At 48.4% G+C, this 15,911-nt stretch overlaps 1 protein-coding gene across 3 annotated transcripts in view; it reads left to right on the forward strand.

Moving 5' to 3' along the window:
- Positions 1-15,911, forward strand: part of IQCK (IQ motif containing K) — a 124,506-nt gene that overhangs the window by 94,167 nt on the left and 14,428 nt on the right. The gene's annotated exons all lie outside the window — the stretch shown is intronic.

Genomic DNA, 15,911 nt, shown 5'->3' on the forward strand with positions numbered 1-15,911 from the left:
TCTTCTAGTGTTATGTCAAGAACTTTTCTAGTGCTCTGGATCTAAAGGTGCTTATGTATAAATGCTTCTTCTAATTTTTTCCATTCATGTTCAGAATAAATTTTGTTATATGCACCAAGACATGTGTGGATGTGCATCACCAATAGAAACACATGCTGCCAGCTATGAGCACTGTGCTAATCAACTGGGCAGCATTTGAATCTCTCCTCGGTGGCTGCCCAAGCACTCATCTCACCGGGAACACTAGTGTATATGTGGGGATATCTATACATACTATTGTGTTATCTACTATATATTTGAGGGGTTCTTTGTCTATGAGTGTGTGTGTCTGTCTTCTTGAACAAACAGACACTCCTCCTAAATGACAGAGTTAGGATTACCAAATTCAGTATGCAGTTTCCTCTTATCATAACTTAAAGCAAGATAAGGGTTTGATTATGCCAGGAAAATGGGATGTGCCTAAAATGGGATTGCTTCTCATAAACCCATACCGAAAAGAAACAGAATCACCAGGCAGGTGAAAGGGGCTCGCTGGGACTGCCCCAATCCCGAGTTTCCCACCCTAGCACCCTGAGGGAGTGGATAGGGCTGAAGCTCCCTCCTACCCTGATTCATACGGGAACATTACTGGCTGTTTCACTTCATCAGGGAGCAGGGGAAAGTGCACAGTTTGCTGCATTCCTCCCTCTGCCTGGGTAATGGAGTGCGCGGGACAGATGAATCTGAACCTGCCCCAGCAGGGGACGGGCACCCCTTCCCTGTCTGTGTCCACTGGAGCTGTAGTGGTCATGGAGAGACACTTCTCACCCGGCCTCAAGCTGCTATAATAAGAGAGGCCTGGGGTAGTCCTCTTTCCCCAGGGCAGCCTGCATACTGAATCCCTTGTCCCCAACCCCACACCAGAGCAATGATTCATTGATTCAATGATTCATTTTATTTTCCAAAAAACAAAAAATAATTGACTTAAGGACTGAGCAATGGCAGGTATTCTAATTATTTGGATATGAGAGGTATCATTAGCTGCTATATTCAACTAGAAATAGGTGTGGTATGCAAATTTAGGACATGTTGAGGGCAGAAGTGGAATTTGCATCAGTGAAGTACACATTTCAATATCATGACTGGGTCTAGGGCAGTTCTGTGATCTTTTGTGATGGAGTCTTCAGTCATGTCAAATTGTGGCAATTTCTTATAAGGCTGCACAGAGTCACCATATATGCATTAATATTTATACTGCAGACTTACACAGAAAAGGTCAGGGTTTTATCTCCCAGCCTACACAGTTGCCTCAAGGATATTTTATAGCTGCACACACTTCATTTTGCAATGTAAAATAACACAGGTCAAAAGGAAAATTTGCATTTACATATATAATATATACATGTATCTGTGCAATAGTGCAGTAGAGTTCTTGTTTTAATAGCTGAATGAAAGGGGATTGGATTAAATGTTCATTAATTATATAAATAAAACAACTACAAAATAAATATATTATAGATACATTTTCCTTTTCCAGTAGGCTTAGCTGAGATTCACGGAAAACTTTGGTAAAACCTGCTTAAAATTTTCTTCTAGGACCTATAGAATTCCATAGACTCTTAGGCTGCGTCTAGACTGCCCCCTTTTGTGCAAGAAAATGTGCAAATTAGGTGAAGCGGTGAATATCACCACACCTCATTTGCATACTTAATGAGCCACCATTTTGCACAATGGGCTATTGCCAAAAAGGAGCCGTATACACAGCTCCTTTTTGCGCAAAACTCCCTCTCACGCAAGAGCCGTTCTAGCTGAAAAAGGCGGCAGAATGGCTCTTGCACAAGAGGGGGGTTTTGCACAAAAAGGAGCCATGTAGACAACTCCTTTTTGTGCAAAGTGCCGGCTCATTAAATATGCAAATTAGGCATGGCCATATTCACTGCTTCACCTCATTTGCATATTTTCTTGCACAAGAGGGGGCAGTCTAGATGTAGCCCCAGGGTACATCTGTACAGCAGAGCTAAAGTCGAATTAAGATACGCAACTTCAGCTACATCAATTGTGTAGCTGAAGTTGAAATAGCTTAATTTATCTTTTGGCATTGTCTACACAGCAGGAAGTCGAAGGAAGAACACTCTTCAACTTTCCTTATTCCTTGTGAAATTAGGGTTACCATGAGTTGGAGAAAGAAGTCCTCCAGCTTGACATTATTTTGAATTAGACTTGCAATGTAGATGCATGGTATATTATTCCAAAATAACACTGATGTGTAGACGTATCCCTAGCCATGGTTTTTAAATGGTTCCATTTTTATTTGCTTTTTTGCACGTATCTGTATTTTTGAAGGACACAAACATGGATCATTCTGGAATATCTGAGAACTGTGGTTTCAAAAATGCCATTAGAATCTATAAACAATCCACCTAATATGATGTGTTTCAAATGTTGTCTCTTAGTAACGTCACCTATATTATAAATTAACAAAATACAGGGCCAACTTTTGCCCTCATAAATCCGAGTTATTCCATTTATGTCAATTGCCCAGAATTTGCATTTCTGAAGGGACCATTCAGCCTGTTTGCTAATCCATTTTAAATGACTTAAGCTGAGTGTTTGTGTTCTGGGCACATTTTTCAGTGTGTTAGCATTTATATTATCTCATCAAAGCATGGAAGCTTTTTACATGGTTAACTCCCATGGAAATCAATAAGAGTTATGCATGTATGTCTCCTGCTTAGTGATGGAAAAACAAGCCCCTAAATTAGGGTCATACTAGTCAGAGAGAGAAAACAGCTATTTAGTTTATCAAGACCATATGACTACGTATTTATGATAGTCTCCTGAAACAGGACATATTTGATATTAAACTGATATTACACTTATGGCTTGTCTACACATTATTCCTCCTGAGGGAATTGTGTGCCAAAAAAAATGATGCACACAGTATTTTAAAATTCACTGAATAAATGTGGTTCCAGCATGGCAGTGGGGAGCACCAGCCACTGGTTTGCACTGAAGTGGGAGATCAGCCTGGAGCCCCCACCTTCCCGATACAGGGACTTGGCTTTGGGGATGACACAGTGTAAAAGCCAGGCCTGCCCCAGAAACATCCTGGGGCCCTCCCCCTCTAAGCCCAGAGCAACCAGGTGTGAGTTGGGCATGTTCAGCACCACAGGATCTAAGTGTGGACGGGCTTTGTGTGGGACAATCTGGAGTGAGAAGTTTCTATATTCTGCATGCAAATGGCTCAGTGAGAGAGCTGGATGCCATGGGGCTCATTGGGAATTCTGGGTGCAGGGGAAATGAGACTCTACAGGGGATCCAGGTGAAGGAGGTTGGGGTTCAATGGGCAGTGGGGGAGTCTGGGTGTGGGGAAATGGGGCTCAGTGTGGGATCCAGGTGTTGGACCGGGGCTTGATGTGGTGCAGGTCCAGATACAGTTAGTTGGGGCTTACTGGGGTGAGGATCTGAGTGTGGGGAGCTCATGAGGGGATCCAGGTATGGGGATTCAGTGGGCACCCTCTGCACACATAGGCTACGTCTAGACTGCAAGTGTCTTTCGGAAAAAGCTTATTTTGAAAGAGAGCGTCCCCACAGGAAAAGTGCAACAAAAAAGTGATCTGATTTTTTTTAAAGAGAGTATCCACACTGATGGGACACTATCTCGCATTTAAGGCCACACGGAACCAGTTCAGGCAGTTGCTTCCGGGTGCTGTTGCCTAACACTAGCTGAGACGCATGCTTAAAGGGACCCCCTTGGACAGCCATTTCTCAGCTTCTGCTGCTTGCTTGCCTGCCTCTCCAGGGGACAGCAAGGCTTTTGAAGTGCGTGCTCTAGTTGCCCAGCTTTTGGACACCACAGCATACTCCTTGCCATGGAGCCAGAGCTGCCTCTGGGCATGCGATGGCTGCACACTGCCACGCTGCATTTTCTGCAGCAGTTTGTGCAGGCTGCCTTCATGGCCCTGTAGGAGCTTGACACTGAGCTCATCATTGAGACCCTCTCCCTGAGTGTGGGAGCAAAGCCCTTGCAAATGCATCCCTCAGTGGAGAGATGGTTCTGGAGGCTGGAAACCAGTTCTGATTGGTGGGACCGGCTGGTGATGGAGAGGTGGGACGACCAGCAGTGGCTCCAAAACTTCTGCATGAGGAAGGCCACCTTCATGGAGCTATGTGCCTGGCTCGTCCTTGCTCTCCGACGACGGGATATCCAGTTGCAACCCGCCATCCCCCTGGAAAAGTGGGTCACCATCACCATCTGGAAGCTCGCCACCCCGGACAGTTACCAGTCCATGGGCAACCAGTTCGGCGTGGGAAAGTCCACCATTGGGGCCCTCCTCATGGAGGTAAGGCACTCTCAGGCTGCAGTCCCTGGAGTGTGTGTGTGTGTGGAAAGTACTGGAAAGGGGGACCCTAGGAAAAGAGGGCTGGGGGTGGGATGCAGGAGGTGGCCTGTGTGTAGCAGGGGAAGCCCCATCCCCAGGGGGTTCTGCAGTTCTGCCCTCACACAATGCTGTGGAGGAGATGGCCTCATGGGGGTGGCTCGTGGGGTGTTAGAGGCAGGGGGGAGGGCTTGGGGACCTCCCCAGGGCTCAGGCACCCCCTCTGATTCTCTGTTTTGTGACCTTTGGCACCTTATAGACTAACCGAAGTGTTGGAGCATAAGCTTTCATGGGCAAAATGCATCTGACAAAGTGGGTCTTTGCCCACGAAAGCTTATGCTCCAACACTTCGGTTAGTCTATAAGGTGCCACAGGACTCCTCGCTGCTTTACAGATTCAGACTAACACAGCTATTCCTCTGATACTCTGTTTTGTGAGTTTCTTTGTCTCCTTCTGAAGTTGATGAGGACCATCAACTCCATCCTGCTGCGCAGGGTCATCCACCTGGGAGACTTGGACCCCATCGTGGCCGTATTTGCCACCCTGGGCTTCCCCAACTCCAGAGGGGCCATAGATTAAACCCATATTCTCGTCCGAGCACCACAACATCGAGCCACCCAATACATCAACCGAAAGGGCTATTTCTCGATGGTGCTGCAGGCCCTGCTCGACCACTGTGGACAGTTCACAGACATTTTCATCAGATGGTCAGGGAGGGCGCATAATGCCCACATTTTGAGAAATTCCAGCTTCTACAAGAAGCTGGAGGCTGGCACTTTCTTTCCTCAGCGTGACTTTTGGGTTGGGGCTGTGCGGATGCCACTGTGCATCGTGGGGTATGCAACCTATCCCCTCATGCCATGGCTGATGAAACTGTACACTGGCCACCCAGCAGGGACCAATTCAATGCCCACCTGGACAGGGCCCGCATCCAGGTGGAATGCGCCTTTGTGTGCTTGAAGGCGCGGTTCAGGTGCCTCCGGACCCACCTTGATGTGGGAGGAGCTCAACACCCCGAGATGGTCTCCATGTGTTGTGTTCTCCACAACATTGTGGAGAGCAAGGGGGAAGCCTTCCTACTGGAGTGGGGAGCATAGGCTGGCTGGGAGAGAAGGGCCTTTGAGCAGCCACACACAGCTGCCATCTGCCAGGCCCATTAAGTGAGGCGGGGGAGGCCCTGAGGGAGAGTTTCTCTCAAGGACCCTAGTAACTCTCCCCAGGGCCTCCCCACTAGGGTCCTGTACCTTGCATCCTATGCCTTTCCCACAACAACCTCTCCCTTCCCCCTTCCCTCTACACTCAATAAAAACAATAGTTTTGTTTTCAAAACATTAATTTGTATTTTTTTTTCAATAAAAGTAACTGGGGAAGAGGGGGGGCTGAGAACCTGGATAGGAGGAGGAAGGAGGGGGGCTCAGAAGCTGGATGGGGGAGGGAGGAGGGAAGCTCAGGGCTGGAAGCGATGCGTGGTGTGGCGGGAAGTTCTGCCTCGGTTCCAGGGGCATCGGTGACATCGAGCATGGGTGGGGCCTGGGACAACAGGGAGGTAGGCAGGAGGGGAGACTGGAGTGGGGTCAGGCCTGGCAGGGGGAGGGGAAGGAGGCGGAAGCATAAGCATAGCAGGGAAAGGGGGCATAGGCATGGCAGGGAGGACTGGGGGGCAGGAGCAGGAGGGCTGGAGGGACAGAGGCAGGAGCAGGGACAGGGGCTGGGTGTGCCATCATCTCCTGGATGGTGGCACACTTTTTTGCCCTGCTGCACCAGCTCAGCCCACATTTGGATCCGCCATCAGGTGACCTCCCTGACCTTCTGGGCCAGGGTCTATTGCATGTCTGGGAGGATAGCCATGTGCTCCCTCATTAGCTCCTCTTGGACCCTCGGTGCTTGCGGCTCACCTTGGCTGCCAATGATTGCCTCTCAGTGATGGCTGGTCCGGCTATGGGGAATAAAGAGGGAGAGACGGTCAGTCATCCATGCAGACACTGTCCCTGAAGCCATGCCCTCCTCTGTGAGCTGTGAGCAACAGTCCTCGGGTCATAGGTTAGTGATGTTCCAGGAGTAAGGCCATGTGTAGCCTGCACAGCAGGCCCTGCCTCATAGGGGCCCCGAGGTGCCCCGAGGATCATGCTTCCCGCCCCCTCCTCCCATCTCACGAGCAAGCAGGCAAGGGAAACGTCCGTCCACACTCGGATCCCATGAGTGGAAGAGGGCCCTGGAGTAGCTTGGCCTTCCATGTGCCCTTGTCCCCAGCCTGTTTCCAGTGGTGGGTAGTTGTGGGAGGGTGTCACTCTCCGGGCTCAGCTGTGTGTGGCCCCCCCAGAGCCTGTGAGCAGGAGGCTGGGGTGCTCCAGGGCTGTCTCATGGGGCCACAGGGCACAGATTGCCACTGCACGTGGTTCCTCGTGCATGGATGCAGCACGATGTCCAGGCTGAGAGACAATCACACCCCATCTCCTCAGTGCCTGCCTCACCCTCCCCAGGTGTGTGAAAACTTAAGAGCACTCACCTGCTGATCCCTCCCTGGGCTCAGAGGATGCCTGGGAGACATCCAGGCCTGGTATACCAGTTTCAGGGTGAGGGTGACCATGCTGGCCATCTCCTCCTCCTCCTCCTCCTCCTCCTCCTCCTCCTCCTCCAGTTCGTCATCCTTCTCCTCCTCCTCCTCCTGGCCAGGGAGCCTTGAGTGGGCGATGATGGGCATCTCTAGCCCTGAGTCCAGCAGTAGGGGTGAGGAAAGGGCTGAACCACTCCTCAGGATGTGGTGGAGCTCTGTGTAGTAGGGGCAGGAGTAGGGTTCCATCCCAGAGCGAGAGCTGTGTTTCCTGGCTCTGGCATAGCCCTGGTGGAGCTTTTGTACTTTGCTCCCCACCTGCTCGAGGCTCCTGGGGTGGTGAGTCCTTGTGGCCGGAGCCTCAGCCATCCATCCGTAGATGTCCATGTTCTGCCATCGGGAACAGAGATCCTGGTGGGTCTCCTCCTCACCTCGCACCTCCAGGAGTCCCAGGATCTCCGCCCCAGTCCATGATGGTACATGCTTCTTCTGGCCCCTGGTAGGCTCCTGGGAGCTCTGGTCGTGCTTCCTGTGAGGGCCACAGAGGTGTTGGGGGCTTGTGGATCAGTTATGGCTCCCAAAGAATGTGGCAGGTGAGCTGTTCATTGAGGTGCAGCTCCCAGGGCTGTCTTCCTGCCACAAGGCTTGTCCCAGGTGCCTGTGGCTTTAGGAGCTGGCAGGAGACAGGAACTGTAGAGTTGTGATGAGTTTGGACGGAGTTATTTCCTGAAGGCCTCTTTTTTCAACAGAACTCCCTCTTCCGTGTCCACACATACCTTTTTCCATAAAAGCTTTTTCGGGAAAAGCCTTCTTCCTCATAGAAAGAGGTTTTGTCGAAAGAAAGCAATTGCTGTGTGGACACAAGTATTGTTTTTCCAGAATAACAGCCATTATTCCGGAAAAATGCTGCAGTGTAGCCCCATGTTTCAGCACCTACCACATTCTTTTTCCCCTGCCTTATTCACCTTCTTCCTTCCCCACTTCCTCTTCCCCCCACCTCTTGGAGGGGTCTCCGTGTGCTGCACATGCTAGCGAGTACTGTGCCTGCAGCGCTCATTGGCCATTTTTTGCCAATGGAAGCTGTGAGGATTGTGCTGGTAGTGTAGGCAGTGTGTGGAGACCCTCCTCCACTCAAGGGGTGTGCCATACAGACACACACGATGGCACCAGCAGCCAGCTGCTTTGAGTGGCTTGTGGGGCCACAGCAGGCAATGAGGCTGCACAAGAGTCCCATTGAGCTGCAGGACATTGGTAGCCCAGTGTACTGTGAATGTTTGGGGGGGATGGATTTGGCCTGCCCCAAAGCACAGGAATTCTCTGTGGAGAAGAGCTGTGCATTTTCTGAAGGCTCACAGATTTCTTGCAGAATTTCCCCAGGAGTAACAAATTGCACTGTAATGTAGCATACGGTGAAGACTGCCAGGAGAGCTTCTCCTGTTGGTGTGGGTTCTTCACATGCCCAACAAGTTATAGCTATGTCAACAGGAAGAGCCGTCCCACTGACATAGCACTGTCTATGCCATGGGTTAGAACAGTATAACTGCTTTGCGGCAGGATATAAATTGTCCACTCTCTTGAATGACATAATTATACCAGTGTAAGTCTGTAGTGTAGACCAAGCCTTAGGCCATGTCTTCACTTCCCGCAAGATTGACACTGTGGCGCTCGATGTTCCATAGTTTGATTTAGAGGGTATAGTAAATACCCGCTTAATCGAATGCTGAGGGCACCCCCATCAGCCTCAGAACTCCAACTCCTCACAAGGAAGAAGGGAAGTCGACAGGACTGTTTCCCCTGTTGACCTCCCACTGTGAGGATGGCACCGAAGCTCAGCTTAAGGTATTTCAACTCCAGCTATGTTTTTTAATGTAACAGGAATTGCATACCTTAAGCTGACCTTTGGCTGAACGTGAATCTGACCTTTGTCTTTCAAAGTGAATAGACAAAAGCAGAAATCAAGTATGTCAGAATCACAGCATGCTACCATGTAACATACTCCTTTGCTTTTTAGGTCAGTGGGGCTGGGGATACAACAGAAAAAGTGTCATCAGCCCCTGAGGACGAATACTTTACAATTCCCTTGGGTGTCACAATAAGAAAAAATCCTAATTTTAGTATACTAAAAATACCTTTAAAGATGTAATGTTTATTACTACATTACAATAAATATTCATTGAAATATTTTATTTTAACCCTGTTATTTATTTAGTGTTGCAAACAGTGTTGAAACTAATGATAGAGAAGATAGCTTTTAAAATTGCAAGCTGTAGAAGAGCTTCTAGAAAATGCTAACTCAGGCAGTAATGTGATGCTGTTGACACTACTAGAATGATCACTATACCTTCTATCAAAATATCTGCCAAATAATCTGTAATGTGAGCTAAAAAAACAGATTTTGTTGTGTGGCATACACATGCAATATACACTTGATTTCAGGAGTACCCATTGAACAAATATTTACATTTTTATGAATCTATATTTATGTAATCTTGGCATGTGCCATAATGAATGTGTCAAGAAAGGAAACTTGAAATTATGCATTTAAGGATTTGTATAATTTAACATAATTTAACATTTTAAAACATATTCTTATTTACTCTGTTTTCAAAGGAAATAGAGTTAATAAAGCACATTTGAAAATGTAAAACTATGTTCCTGTTTTCAAAGGAAACAGTTATGGAAATTAAAAAAAATATTTCAATGAAATCTTCTAATAATAGGATCCCACAAAGCCAGCATGCTAGCCAAAGGGAGATACCAAGGAGAGGGCTGTGTCCTAAGCCTCATCAGTCTCTCTGGTTCCTAGGGGCTTGTCAAATGCTAAATCAGCACAGCTGCACCTCTGTAGCACTTGAGTGTGGACACTATCTATACCAGTGCCTATCTATACCAGTAGCTAGATTGATGGCAGAATTTTTAGATTTTGGTCTAATCATTTGATTGCAGGGATAGAGACAATCTGGCCCTAGTTCTTCATCCCACAGTTCTTGCTAGAGTGCTTATGTGTTAATCCAGACTTGCTGATGCCTCTTTTCTCCATTAACCGTGAATTGTTTTACCAGGATATAGTTACTCTAGACTCCCTCAGACTTAGGCCATGTCTAGTTACTACACCACTTACACTCACACCGGCTTTCCCAGGGTAACTTACATCCCCCTTACAAATTATACCTGAAATTGGCCCACGAAGTCTAAAGGAATCATCATGGGTACAATTCATGTGCTGAGGAGCCAAAAGAGAAGAATATAGCCATTACCAGGAAATCATAAGTAAACTTATTTTAACATATGTGTTTATGTACTTTACTCTCACACTTTTCCTCAGAGATTGGTAAAGGGGTGCAAGTGAGTCTAATCTGAGTTTAGGCTATGTCTACACAGCAGCATTATTTCGGAATAAGGTATTCTGGAACAGATAATCCAGAATAGTTTATTTTGAAATAGCGCGTCCACACCGATTGGACGCTGAATTGCATTTAAGGCTACCCGGAACCAATCCAGGCAGGGCATCAGGTCATTAGTTACCTCGTGTGGCAACTGCTTGAGGCTATCTGACGCTTGTACTTAAAGGGACCCGCCTGGACAGCTGTTTCTCAGGTTTTCCTGCTTGCTTGCTTACCTCTCTGAGGGACAACAAAGCATTTTCTCTTCTTGCTCTGGTTGCCCTGACTCAGGACGACACAGCACTCTCTGCTATGGAGCAGGAGCTGTCTCTGAGCAGTCTTCAGCTCTTGGAGCTTTTGTTGCAAGTCATGCAGCACTTTGTGCAGGCTGCTTACCAGGCTCTGCAGGAACCCAACCCCCAGGGCTTCTTGGAGACCCTCCTCGGGTATGTGGGGGAGCAGCTATAAGACCTGGATGCCATCCACCAGGGCTTGGGCACTGTGCCCCGCTGCATCTGGTGTCTGGACACCAGTGCAGACTGGTGGGACCACATCGTTCTGGAGCACTGGGGAGACCAACAATACCTCCAGAACTTTAGAATGAAGACGGTCCTCTTCCTCGAGCTGTGTGAGTGGCTCTCTCCTGCCCTGAGGTGACTGGACATGCACATGTGGCCCGCCATTCCCCTCCAGAAGCGTGTCGCTATCACCATCTGGAAACTCTCCACACTGGACAGTTACCGATCTGTGGGGAACCAGTTTGGCGTGGGGAGATAGACTGTTGGGGTCCTGCTCCTGCAGCTATGGCATTCTCAGGCTGCTGTCCCAGGAGGGGGGTGAAAGGAGGGAATAGGCTTCCCTAGGGAAAGAGGGGTGGGAGTAGTGGTGGTGCAAGTCCCCTCCCCCCCCCGGGAGGGTTTGTTCTGTCCTGCCCGCACAAAACCCTACCTGGGGTAGCTGGGGGGTTGCTCTTTGTGAGTGGAGGGGAGATGGAGCATGAGGTGGGAGGAGAGGAAGTCTCAGGAGCCCTGGCACCCCTGTGATTCTCGGTTTGTTTGTCTCCTTCTGCAGGTGGTCAGGGTGATAAACAGCATCCTGCTGCTCAAAGTCATCCGCCTTGCAGATGTGGATGCCATCATTGAGGGGTCTGGTGCCCTGGGCATCCCCAACTGCAGGGGGGCTATTGACTGGACATACATCCCTATCCATGCCCCAGACCACCGGGCCTCAATGTATATTAACCGCAAGAGATACTTTTTGGTGATCCTGCAGGCTGCGACTGACCACTGGGGCCAGTTTATGGACATAAATGTTGGGTGGTCAAGGAAAGCACATTAGCACGTATGTGGTGTTCAGGAACGCTAGCGACTGCCAGAAGCTGCAAGCCGGGACTTTCTTCCTTGACCGCCACATCAGGGTCAGAGACGTGGACATGCCCATATGCCTGGCGGGGGATGCGGCCTATCCCCTGAAGCCGTGACTCATGAAGACCTACACCGTCCACCTCAACCTCTTATGACAGGCATTTAATGCCAGGCTGAGCAGGACCCGCATGGTGGTCAAGGGTGCCTTTAGCCCCCTGAAGGTGCAGTTTAGATGCCTCCTCACCTGCCCGGACCTCAGGGAACACCACATTCTACATGTGGTGGCTGCGTGCTGTGTCTTGCACAAAGTATGTGAGAGGAAGGGGGAGGCCTTCCTGCCAGGGTGGGGGGCAGAGGCAGACTGCTTAGGCAGGGCCCATGAGCAGCCCGTGCACAGCTGCCATCTGGCAGGCCCAACAGCGACATTGTTCCCTGGTCTGCCCCAGTGGGGGCTTCTGCTTCACCCCTCACTGCCATCCTTCCACTTACGCCTCCCTTCCCCCCCTTCCTGATGAACAAATAAACACACTTTAGTTTTTGGCAAAACTTAACTTTCTTCATTTTACAAAACTGGGGGAGGATCAATGAAACTGGGAAGAGAGAGGGGAAAGAACCTGGGAGAGGGGAGGAGAGAGGGTGGAAGAAGGGAGGTGGTGAGAACCTTGGAGGAGGTTTGGCTGTGTAGATGCTCGCAAAGTTATTTCAGAATAGCGGTCATTATTCTGAAATAACTTTGCTGTGTAGACATACCCTTACTTTCCACATCACCTCTGAATTTTCCTCCTTGTTTCTGCCTGCTCTGCTCTGTTACCTCTACTGATCTAGTGCCACCTTCATTTCTGACCTTTCATACCTTCTTTTTGCTTTGAGTCCAAAAGCTTTCTCTGCAGCTTTGCCATTGGGACAACCATCCAATATTTCTCCACTAACCTGCCACTTACTTATTTAAAATGTCATTAGAAAACATCTCCTTTCTTCCTTGTCTGTACTTTTTAAATTTCTCTCCTCCTCGGTTTTATTTTGACTTGCACTGTTATTTAACTCTGCAGAGTGTTTTGGAATGTAGTTATTAGGAAAGTTTTGAATGAAAATGACTGGAAAAAATAAAGTAGTTCTGCGCTGTATTATGGAGTGTATGCTGTATGGTATGAGAGTGCCCTCATAATCAAAGGCAGGAACTTAAAAAAAGTTTCAGTGGGTCTTCAGCTGTGAGACATTATTTTTCTTCTAAAGTGCTAGATATAGAGAACTTCCCTAATGGTCAAGAAGACAACCAGATAGCTCCTTCTCAAAAACAAAATGTCACCTTGTTTAGTGAAAATTACTATAGGTAGACACATTAATTTTGTAATGTTGTTAATGTTGATAAATGTAAAGTAGTGCACATTGGAAAAAATAATCCCAACTATACATACAATAGGATGGGAACTAATTTAGTTACAACCAGGGCTCTCCACTCACCAGCTGTGCTGTCTGGCGATGTGCGCATGCGTTGATCATTCTGCACATGCACAGATCGCCCGAACGCAGCTATTCATTTGTCGAGATACACATTTGTCGAGCCCTGGTTACAACTACTCAAGAGAGAGATCTTGGAGTCATTGTGGATAGTTTTCTGAAAACATCCACTCAGGGCACGACTAAGCATGGCTTCCGAAAGAAGATATGCAAATTTGGCTCGAATTTGCACATCACCTTCCGTTTTTTTTCCTGGAAGAGGCTTTTCTGATATTTGGCCTATCTACACGGGGCCAAATATTGGAACACCCCTCCCTGTAGGAGAAATAAGAGGGTTTTCGAAAGAGGTTTTCTTTTCTGATATTTGGCCCCATGTAGATGGGCCAAATATTGGAAAAGCCTCTTCTGGGGAAAAAAATGGAAAAAATATGCAAATTCAAGCTGAATTTGCATATCTTCTTTTGGAAGCTGTGCGTAATCTAGACGTGCCCTCAGTTTGCAGACGCAGTCAAAAAAGCAAACAGAATGTTAGGAATCATTAAAAAAGGGATAGAGAATAAGACAGAGAATATTTTATTGCCTCTATATAAAACCATGGTACACCCCATCTTGAATACCGTGTACAGATGTGATTGCCTCATCTCAAAAAGATATATCAGCATTGGAAAAGTTTCAGAAAGGGCAACAAAAATGATTAGGGGTTTGGAATGATTAGGGGTCTCATATGAAAAGAGATTAAAAAGACTTGGACTTTTCATCTTAGAAAGAAGAGACTAAGGGGGGATATGATAGAGGTTTATAAAATCATGACTGGTATGGAAAAAACAAATAAGGAAAAGCTATTTACTTATTCCCACAATATAAGAACTAGGGGTCACCAAATGAAATTAATAGGCAGCAGGTTTTAAACAAGCAAAAGGAAGTTTTTTGTTCACTCAGCACACAGTCAACCTGTGGAACTCCTTGCCAGATGATATGGTGAAGACTAGGACTTTAACGGGGCTCAAAAAAGAGTTAGATAGATTCATGGAGGTTAGGTCCATCAATGGCTATTAGCCAGAATGGGTAGGAATGATGTCCTTAGCCTCTGTTTGTCTGGAAATGGCTAACAGGAGAGGGATCACGGTATGATTACCTGTTGTGTTCCTTCCCTCTGGAGCATCTGGTATTGGCCACTGTCACCAGGCAGGATCCTGGGTTAGATGGATCTTTGGTCTGACCCTGTATGGCCATTCTTATGTTCTTATGTACACCTAAGCCTGTAGAACCTAGATCTCTATGTGCTACAGTAATAGAAATAATAATAGATTAGAGGGGAGCATAGAATTGCATTCAAGGCTGGATTAGGAGTAGACTAAAATACAGATTTGAGTCTTGAAGATGAATCAGGAGTAGGATTTGAATTTTGATTAGAATTAGTCTACATGTTTCCAAATCTGTTTCTATGAAAAAAAATTGGTTTATCAGAAAAAAAAAGATTTGGTTTCTGAAAGCCAAATATTTTTCAATTTTTGAAATTTTGGACTGACAACTGCAAAAAATTCAAAGAAAAGACTCAACATTAAAAAAAATTGGTGAATATTTTCAAAGAAAAAAACTCCTTTACTAATCAAACTAACTTTAATTTCAATATCCCTAAAATTTAGAAAGATGTTTTTGGGAAATTTTGGCCCTAAATTGCAAAATATTTAACAAAATGTACAGGCAGTCCCCGGGTTACGTACAAGATAGGGACTGTAGGTTTGTTCTTAAGTCGGAATTGGCATCAGCCGCTGCTGAAACTGATCAGTTTCAACCGCGGCTGAATCTGGATGCCAGTTCTGACTTACATACAGATTCAACTTAAGAAACCCAGGCGTCCCCAAGTCTGCTGCTGCTGAAACTGATCAGCGGCTGATTCCAGGAAGCCTGGGGCAGAGCAACTCTGCCGCGGGCTTCCTGTAGTCAGCCACTGGTCAGTTTCAGCAGCGACTGACTTGGGGACGCCTGGGGCAGAGCAGCTGGGGTGCTGCTGGGTTGCTGCAGTAGCGTGGCTCCTCCGCACTACTGGAGCAACCCAGCAGCACCCCCGCTGCTCTGCCCCAGACGTCCTGATTCAGCCGCTGCTGAAACTGACCAGCAGCGGCTGAATCAGGATGCCTGGGGCAGAGCAGCTGGGGTGCTGCACGGTTGGTCCGGAGCGGCGCTGCGCGACCAACCCAGCAGCCCCCAGCTGCTCTACCCCAGGGGTAGGCAAGAAAAGCCTGGTCTGCTGGGGGGGCACTACTTGCACCCCCCCCCCAGCAGACCAGGGAGACGGGGGTGGCGGGACCGCCCAAGTCCTCCACGGCTTTGCTCCGTCTCCCTGGTCTGCTGACCTGGGAGACCCGGAGCAAAGCTGCAGAGCACGCGGGCAGCGGGACAGTCCAGGCGCGCCGCGGCTGTCCCACTGCTGGCGTGCTCCGAGGCTTTGCTCCCCATCTCCCTGGTCTGCTGGTCAGACCAGGGAGATGGAGAGCAAAGCAGCGGAGCACGCCCGCAGGGAGACAGCTCAAGTGCGCCCGGGCTGTCCCACTGCGGGCGTGCTCCGTGGCTTTGCTCCTGTCCCCCTGGTCTGCTGGGGGCGTCCAGCAAAGCCGCTGGACCCCCCTAGCAGACCAGGGAGACCGGGAGAAGCTTTTCTTGCCCCGGAGGACACGGGTGGCGACCCGCCGCCCGTGAGCTCCGGGGCGAGAAAAGCCCCGTTCGTAAGTGCGGATCCGACATAAGTCGGATCCGCATAAGTCGGGGACTGCCTGTACTTATAATACTAGATTTG

The sequence above is a fragment of the Pelodiscus sinensis genome, chromosome 16, assembly GCF_049634645.1.
Source record: "Pelodiscus sinensis isolate JC-2024 chromosome 16, ASM4963464v1, whole genome shotgun sequence".
Classification (NCBI taxonomy): domain Eukaryota; kingdom Metazoa; phylum Chordata; order Testudines; family Trionychidae; genus Pelodiscus; species Pelodiscus sinensis.